Source organism: Peromyscus eremicus, chromosome 11 (assembly GCF_949786415.1).
Source record: "Peromyscus eremicus chromosome 11, PerEre_H2_v1, whole genome shotgun sequence".
Lineage (NCBI taxonomy): Eukaryota > Metazoa > Chordata > Mammalia > Rodentia > Cricetidae > Peromyscus > Peromyscus eremicus.
Genome location: NC_081427.1, coordinates 4876208 through 4885780, shown reverse-complemented (window position 1 = coordinate 4885780; position 9573 = coordinate 4876208). Strand labels below are relative to the sequence as shown.

At 43.6% G+C, this 9573-nt stretch overlaps 1 long non-coding RNA gene across 1 annotated transcript; it reads left to right on the top strand.

Moving 5' to 3' along the window:
- Window positions 1–5780: 5780 nt before the first annotated feature.
- LOC131921776 (uncharacterized) lies at window positions 5781–8716 on the top strand. Its single transcript, XR_009382089.1, has 2 exons — window positions 5781–5929; window positions 7787–8716. It is a non-coding gene; the product is annotated as an uncharacterized LOC131921776 (long non-coding RNA).
- Window positions 8717–9573: the final 857 nt, after the last annotated feature.

Here is a 9573-nt window from a genome sequence, read left to right as displayed (position 1 = left end):
GAAGCGATGGGGCTTTAAGGTTTTAATCATTCTCTGTCAACTACATTTTTCTTCACTTACCCAAAAAATGTTCTTAATCTGGGTAAATATATAGACAATTGGGAAAAGAGGCCTATGCCATCCCAAATAGGCATGACCACAAGAGCTCTTTACCATTACATATAGCCAAATAGTCAAAAATAATAATAATAATAAAATAAAGAATTTTTAAAATCTCTAAGAAAACAGCACCAAGTCACATCTAAGGCTATCTCCTAGACCAACGAGGTCCACCAGACGTCACCCAGAAACAACAGCAATGTAATCAGTACTCCTGTGTGACCCAAACAGCTGCTCATGTCACCCCAGCAACCCCACACACACCATCTGATGCAGGCATCAGCTACCTTGTCCCTCAGCCCCAGCCACTCCCTTCTGATGCAGATGTTGGCTCCTCTCCACCACAGCCTGAGCTCGACCCAGGATCACAGACACACCTGACAGTGAGTGTTTGTCCCCTAACCCCACAAAGACAGAACTCTGCACTGACCTCAAGAGCATGGGGTCTACCACAGCTTCCTGCAGTTATCAGGATCTGTAACTAATCTTGCTCCTAGACAGAAACTTCAGAGTCTGGGACATTGCTCACATAGTAGGCAGACTAACGTGGCTGCTGACCAGTTACCATTTTTCAGCAGGGGTGGGGCTACTCACCACCCCTACATTTTCCCAGAGTGCTCTTGAGTAGGAACAGCAGAAAATATTAGATAGAAGGATTTAGATGGGGGAGATAAACAGAAAACATAGGACAGCCTCGAGAGGGCCTGGAACCTAGTCCATCGGCCCCGACTGTCTCTGCCCCAGGGTATTCACAGAAATGCCAAGGGGTGGAGCAAACCACCACCCCCACCCCCCGCACAGCCAAGTGCAGACCATCTCAGACACCTGCACTCAGGCCCGTGGTCCTAATCATCCTCTATGCCGACCTGCTGGGTAAAGTCACGAGGAAACCTGAAAATGGGCTCCCACACAAGGGCAGTGTTTGGATCTAGATCCCCAGGGAAGACCTTGTCCCACTTCCTTAAACTTCCCACAAGTTTATCACTCCCTTTGTGATTTCTAATGTTCTTTCAACCTTTCTCTGTTTGGAATCAAGGCTCTCTTCATTTGCTATTTCATAAACGGCAGCTTCCGCTTCACCATATCCCCCTGGATACTGACATTTTTCAAGCCGTAAGTTGCATGTGCTTAGTAATCAAAGAGACCAACACAGTCTCTGTGTGAGAAGATGGACACACATCACCTGCACATTGTGTTGGTTTGGATGAGAAATGTCCCCCACGGGCTCGGGTATGTGAACAGTTGGTCCCAAGGTCGTGGTGCTGTTTGGTGAGGTTTAGGACACAGAGCCTTGCTAGGGGAAGCATGTCATTGCAGGAGGCCTTACCCCACTTCCATTCTGTTCTCTGCTTCATGTTTTTGATCCCTCAGCTGCTTGTTCCCACTGCCCTGCCTGCCACATGCTTCCATGCTCCATACCATGATGGACCCTCCCTCTGGAACCATAAACCAAAATAAGCTTTTCATGCTACAAGTCACTTGTGGTCACAGTGTTTTATCACAGGGATCGATGGAAGATTAACTAATGCCCACAGGAAGGACAGGTGCCAGGGGCCCTTAGCATTCCATCCTCGTGTCCCTGAGCAGGGCTGAGGATCTCACCAAACTTCACGACCCTTATTAATCAGTATGTAATTTGCCATTCATCTATTTCTAAGTGCATACATGCAGAAAGATACGAAACATGAACCAAATGGAACTGGAGATCATCACTACGTTAAGTGAAGCAAGCCGTTCTCGTGTAAGCAAGCACCGTGTGTTTTACCTCATATGGGGAATTTAAGCAGGGAGAGACATGAGCATAAACGTTAGGGGATTTTAGGTGCAAAGGTGGAGGGAGCAGGTGGATAAAGAAAGGGCATAGGAGTGGTTATGGCCAAAGGACACTACATGCATGTATAGGAATGTCACAATGAGACTTATTACTTTGTAAATTAATACGGGCTAATAAAAAACATAACAGGAAGCGAAAGGGCACAGAGCTCAGCATCTGTCCAATAAGAGGCCCCAGCAGTCTTGTGTGCTTTTTAAATCTTAAAAAGTGTTAAAATTATTATCATCAGTAACTGCCAAAACATTCAGGGGGTTAGAGAGTTCGCACAGTGGTTAACAGCACTTGCTGTTTTGCGGAGACTGAGCACCCACATCAGGCAGCTTACAACCATATGTAACTCTAGTTCCTAGGACCCAATGTCCTATTCTAGAGTTTGTGGGTACCTGAATGCTGTGATGCACATATAGACAAGAAAGTACACACACACACACACACACAAATAGATATGAAAAATAATTGTAATGATCCTTACAGAAGTCTGTGAAGTCACCTGCTATTCACATTTCATGATTTTAAGTTAACTGTCTCTGGACTTAAATGAGGGAATAATAGGACCCTGCTTCTTGCCCTTCGAAGCTCAAGATGTTTGCCGTTCCATGGGCAGGGCATGGGTCACTCGAGGCCAAAATGAAGGTCTCGTTGGCAATAACCAGGAGCTAACACCATACCAAACTGCCTAAATACATCTCAGAACCGCTCCTAAACCTACCCCTAGGTCCTCCATAGAGTCACTGTCCCATCCACTTTACCTGAAGGGAAGACATGTCTCACACTGTTGCACCCAAGGCACTGTGAGACTGACCACAGCCAGTACATTCATTATTTTTAAAATGTTGAATTACATATGGCAAAAAAAACCCAACTGTTCACATTTTTATAAATTTATTATACATTAACTTGGGCTGGCACTAGAGTAGTTCGTCTAAGAACAAAGTCTTTCAAGTGCCTACTATACACCAAGCTCTGTGATTAGAGACTTTTAAAACTCTCCTTTCCACATAGAATAGGGGATGGTAGTCCCCCACAGTTGATGGACCAGCATGATTGATGTTGGTATGAGTGGCAAGCTTCATCCTCAGCTTATGGTGCCATTAAGACTGAAAAGCCTAGAGGTAAAAATATCACAAGATAAAGGTGAGGCAAGAACCATGTTGGACACATAGGTGTTGGACTTGGCTGCAGAAGAACAGGCTAGAATGGTACACAAGCCTTGGTGGGTGTTCAGCTTGCTGCTCTTAGTCATCTTCACATTAAATCTGCATGAAAACTGTGGTGACTCTGACCTCAGGTACAGGTAACTATAGGAAGAGCATCTGGGCCAGATGTGCTTGTAAGGACTTGTGAAATTTAATAAATTTCCAGCAGTCACTTGCCCATCTTTCCTAGGATGGGTAAATTCCAATTTCAAGTAGGGTTTGAGCAGGCACAGGACTGCCTTATCAAGGGGATGCTACAGAATGGAAATTGAAGCTCCCCCAAAAAGGTCATGAGTGGCAAGCTTCATCCTCAGCTTATGGTGCCATTGTGAGCCAGTGGGACCATTAGGAGGTAAGCCTAGTGGATCAAAGTTAGTTCGTTAGGGGTGTATCCCTGAAGAGGCTGCCAGGACACCAATACCACCTTCTCTTTCTCTTTTTGCTTTTCAAATACCATGGAATAAGTAGCTTTACTCCACAGCACTCCCTGCTTCCCTTTCACTATGGCCTGCTTCCCCAAATCTCAAAATACATGAAGCTAGCTGATCACAGTCTAAATCCTCTGAGAGTGGGAAACAGGGGAAACCTTTTCTCCTTGAAAGCTTTCACCATGGGTATTTTGTCACAGTGGTGGTGAGCTGACTAATGCAGGAGGTGACTGTGGCTATGTTTCCTGTTGTTGAGTCTCTTACACAAAACCAATCCACCTCAGTCCCTGAGACACTGGGGATTCATTAATTGGGCAGAACTTTGTGTGCATGGCTTACAGTCAAACAAACATTTGGTACAAATAATAATAATAATAATAATAATAATAATTGAAAGATGATTAAAGAATTAAATGAGATCTGAGGACATAGCTCCATCGTAGAGCTATATCCTGATGTGTACAAAGCCTTGGGTTCAATTCCTAGCACTAAAAGTTTCTAAAGAATGAGATAAATATCAGAATGGAAATATATGAACAGCAAACAAAACAGAAAATAGGAAACTTATTGTGCTGGAGGAATACCAAGCCTGAGAGAAATAAATAAATGGCAAAGATGTGTAAATATGAAAGAAGAGTGATAAGGAGAAAAGAAATGCTTGAACTAAATCCAAATAAAAGGAGTTCAGAGGAAAGGCAGAAAAAATTACAATGGGACCCATAAATGTTTGAAAATATAAAACATAAACTCCAAAGGACTTTATTTTAAAATGTAGAAGTTCCCACTTGAAAAAGTGCATAGAGGGACAGGAGGAGCATAAGTCAAACAAATTTTAATGAAATTTCAAAATATCAGAAGTAAAATCCATTCAGTCTACAAATGATGTCTGCTTCACACACGATGAAGCAGGGCATGGGGATGGGATTGATGCTAGAGTTTTTAGCAACAGGGGATATAGAAAAACAGTGATTGGTGTTTTTAAAACTGTCAACAGTCTTAGAGTGTTATGTCTAACCAAATCACCATTAAAATAGAACAACACATAGTTTACAAGACCCTAGAGAATCTGCCACCCATATTGACAAAAAGTTCAGATGAATCTCTTACAAGAAAGAACCAAAACCAAGAGTTGGTGCAAGTTATCTAGCTGCATGAAATAAATGCGATGCAATATTCTGGTAATGTTTGTTGTTATCTTTATTAAAAGTCAACAGGAACAAAAGAAGATAAAATATAGATCCTCACTATCCAACATGGTAGGAAGAAGCTTCATGGGGCTACTAAATTTACATTTTAATCTATTCAAGTTAAATAAAATTCTAGAACCTGTTCTTCCAATCCCACTAGCCACACTTCATAGTCCTATGTGTCCACTGGCAAATACATCAGGCAACATCACATTTTCATCATCAAAGAAGGCACTATCAGACAGCCACAGAAAACATCAATATGGTGGCAGGGAGCCAGAGTGAGACCAATGACCATGAAGGCATGTATATGTCTCAGTCTGTCATAAAAAAAATTACTGAGGAGAGACAAACAAAAATAACAAATCCAAATGGTAGAAGTGATCTACTATACCACCAATTACAATAAACATAAATGGGCTAAACTTGTACTTAAAAGGCAAGGATTAGAAAAGGATTTCAAAAGTACAGCTGTTGGAGCTACTTACATAATTCACCCACCCTAAACAAAGAATGTGCAAAAATGCATTTAATGCATTGGTTCAGCCATCTGAAACTGCCACTCTAATAGGTCAATAAAGGACATGTATAAAATCAGTTTTCTATAGACAAATTACTTGTTTTTCTCAGATGCACATTTATAACAACCAATCATGAATGAGAACTTCTTTATCACTCTAGCTGGTGGTATGAACCTGAAGAGTGGGGTCTAAAGTGAGGCAGACTCAAGTCTCATGCAACAGCCAACTTTAAGTAGAACATCGGGCAATTTTAGATTCTGAGGGCTAAGAAGAATCCCATGAGTAAGGTTTTCAATCACAAGGACAAGCCACACGTGGAAAAAAAAATGTCTTCCATAGAGGCACATGAATAACAGCAGCTGAAGTAAACTCACCCCATCTGCTACACCTGGGAGGAGCATGAACACACACTCCAAGAACAATTCCATGTTTTTTAAGAAACTGACATCACAAGGCTCTTGTCTTGTTTTCTTGGAGTTTTCTCATAATCACTCAGAACTCTCCTAGGTCTCCATTCTTGGACTGTGTTCTGACAAGAGCTGACTGAGGAGAGCACAGCCAAGAGCAGGGCTTGGAGAGATGGTTCTTCTTTACTCATCCAAGCCCTAGAAGCTCAAACCAGAAGAAGCTCTTGGGATCATCAAACCCAGCCTCCGTGCAAAAGGTGATGCCCACAGGAATTCCCTAAGTTCCTAAGAACTAAATATCACTCCAAGGCACCCCCATGAGGATTCATGCCAAAGGCCTGGCCACATCCCATCTAATTCTGTGCCTCTCATTTTCCGTGCATTCCCTCAAACAGACTGCACAACAGCAAGTAATAGCCTAGTGTGGCTATGTTTAAATGGAAATGTTCTTATTTTCAAAGAATTTTAGCTAAAGCCAAAGAGTAATGAGTATACCTTCATTCTAAAATGTAGCGTTGAATACATCTGGGCTGAACTTGCTATAAAAAAACAATCCCAGAATCAACCCTGCCATATAGTTCCAAGGCCCATCTCTCATCTCCAGAGGTGACCCAGAAACATACAGAGGAGACCTCATAATACCATGTGCGTTCAGTGTGGAGAGATAGAGCATCTCCTCCATTTAAAGACCCAGCAGAGAGGCCAAAGAAATCCCTCCAGGAGGCCAAGGTACCTGCAGGAGGTCTTGGGGGGCTTCTCCTGGCTGCAGTTCTACCACTTGGGCCGCAGAAATGACTAAGCTCATCTTTGTGTGGCTCTGTCTCTCAGAAGACATCATCCAAAAGGTGGATATTTCAGGTCCCAGAAAGCAGGAGGCTGTGGGTCTTCAGGATTTCTCAGGTTATGGGATCCATATGACTCATGAGCTTGTTTTTTCACAGCTCTGGCCACATACCCCCGGTACAATGTGTACACACCCTTAGATACCAGCTCTGTATGTTCTCACATACCTGGCTGAGACTGTGGGGACCCACAGAGGCTCCCTAGTAAGGTCTTATTCAAGGTCAGAGAATCTGAGCTCGTTTTACCCAGCAGGGCTGTATAATAGGATGATTTGGCCACGGGTGTGGTTACCAGGTGTTTTGAAGGGTCTATACTTGGCTATACATTGTTCTTTCATCTTGAAAGGGGGAGGTCTTTTGCTTCTCCTCTTGGTAGTGTATAAAAAGTCCATTAGAATAAAACTCGAGGCGGCTAGGTATTGACCCAGGAGCCCTTCTGAAGCTATCCTGTGTCTGTCTTTCTCGTTGTCTCTGTCTACATTTTTAGATAATACTTCCTCATTCCTCACTCCTCCCCATGAGAACCCTTTGACAGGTCAGAGCTGGTCTCTGGTGAGTCTCCCTTCTGGAAAGAGCACAGTGGTAGGAGAAAGACAGACCCTCAGATGTTGGAAGACTAGCCTGTGATTCTCACCTGGTACCCCGTTCTTTATGCAAGAAACATTATTTCCCTAAGTGTTCCTGCTGCATCTTGGCCCATAACTTTCCAACCTTCCGGGATGCTCCACTCTGCCTCCCATAGTCTGCCAATGTCCCTCTTCAAGGGAATTGTCCCAAAATTGCTATAATTTCACCCTAATGTGAGCCAGGGGAATAAAAAGCAAAGCATAGTGACACATGCCTGTAATCCCAGCCCTCAGGCCAGAGGACAATGGGCTAGAGGCTAGCCTGAGCTATATAAGACACTGAAGAGAAGCCTAGCAGCAACAACAATAATTAAGATGAGGAAAAATCACTCTGTGGTAAACGTCCTTCAAACCAGCATTTTCTCTCCTCCCATCACAGCAGTCCCATCACTGAATCTCACATCATGAAAGAAACAGATGCCCATCAACATCAGCCAAGCCAGGGTTCTTCCCCAATATACTCAATAGTTTTCCTTATTCAAAAAGTTTGGTAAGTTATTAATACGGGGGAAAATACTCACAAAAGATTTAAAGTTCAAAGATGTATGTATCATTTTCTAAAAACTGCAATTAAATCACAATAATTAAATGCTTGCCTTTCTAGTTTTTTTTTTTAATTCTCACCCATTTATGTACTTTTTTCCAGAACAACTTAATTGGCTCCAAAAATAGTCCATTACAGAAAAAACAACAAAGAAAAGTCAATAAATTTTTGCATATAAAAAGGCCCGGAATCTTATAAATACATTATAAATATTTCCCAATTATATGTCTATCTAAAGGACTTTTTAAATTGCTTCTTTGTTGAAAAGGCCCTGTGGTATGGATGTATCATGTCCTGTGACTACAGGATGAGGAGCACATCTCCCTCCCTGGTCAAGTTTTCTTCACAACTACATTCACTGCTCATTTCCTTGGTTCCCGGCAGGAGGACAGCTGTGTCAGTGCAGCGTGGACAGAGCTGGGTTGCTCACATGACAGCCTCAGAGTCCCTCCCCAGGACAACACTCTATGGAAGGACCAGACCCTCAGCTCTCCTGGATCTGCAGGACGCCACAACCAAGCACTGATGCCAGAGGCTCAGAAGACAGACGGAGCCTTGGGGGCTCACTGGAGTCACTGTTCCGCACAGGCAGGAAACACTGCTCACATCTCCACATATGCAAAGCAGAAAGCCAGTGGCTCCGGAGCCTTCCCAGCACAGTGTCTGGGGTCCTTAGTTTTCATTGTTCAGTTGACACAACCAAGAGCTTCCCAGGAAAAGCATCTCAGGGGAAACTATTGAGATCAGGCTGGCCTGTGAGCATGCCTGTGAGCATGCTTGTGAGGGATTTTCTTAATTGGGCTAATTGATGAGGGAAGACCCAGCCCACAGTGGGCAACACCATTTCCTGAATTCGGGTCTTGAACTGCATGAGAGTAAAGAAATCAAGCTGAGCACAGGCATGCATGCATTCATCTCTGTGCTTGACAGTGTGTGTGACATAACCAGCTACTTCCAGTTCCCGTCCTCAACTTCTCTACAAAGACAGACTGAACCAGGAACTGTAAGCTGAATAAACTCTTTCTCCCCTAAGTTGCTCTTTTTCAGGGTCTTTTGTCACAGTAACAGATATGGAACTGGAAATGTCACAGCAGTTGCTTTGTTGATCAGTTCCCATCCCAAGACCATATGATGAGACTCAATGACTCGATGACTCGCAGCCTCTAGTCCCCTCTGTCCTTTCTGATGGGCCCTTTCACAGTGCATGGTTCTTGCAGTTACCTCAGGAAACAAGCATCCAGTCTTTAAGTAGGTACATACCCCACAGGACCCTCAGACCAGAGCTCTCATTCTATGGATAAAACCCACGTGATTCTTGAAGCTTAGCCACCATTTCCCAGTCCTCTGTGACTCTTCCCACCAGCAGTGTTCCCACGGCCTCCCTAACTCTTTCTGAAGCAAGCAGAAGATTAGCCACTATGGCGTTCTGTACTTAAAGCGTGATGTATTCTCCGTGTCTGCTGTGGATTCGATCAACCAAGGTAGTAAGAAGCATAGCAGCCAGCACTAACGCCTGCTTGGTGTTCTCCGAGCTCTTTGGACCTAGTGTTCAAATTTTAACAACTCAAAACTCACACAAGTTATTACCAGGATCACCTCCACTTTGCCAATGGGAGAATTTAACCTGCAGTAGTAGAATCACATGCAGGGATTTAGGCTCAGGGGATGTGAGTGCAGAGCCACATTCACACTAACTTCTTCCCCCTCAAAACTTTAGCTCCAAACAGATGACATTTCTGGCCATGTGTGCAGTTACAATTAGAGCAATGGAGAAAAGCAGTCAAATGTCATCATACCCAGCTGTAAAGCCTGGGAACCACAATGACGGGCCTGGTAAGGTAACCTCAACAGCGCAATAGTGGCCCTTTTATCTTGGAGCAGGGGAGATC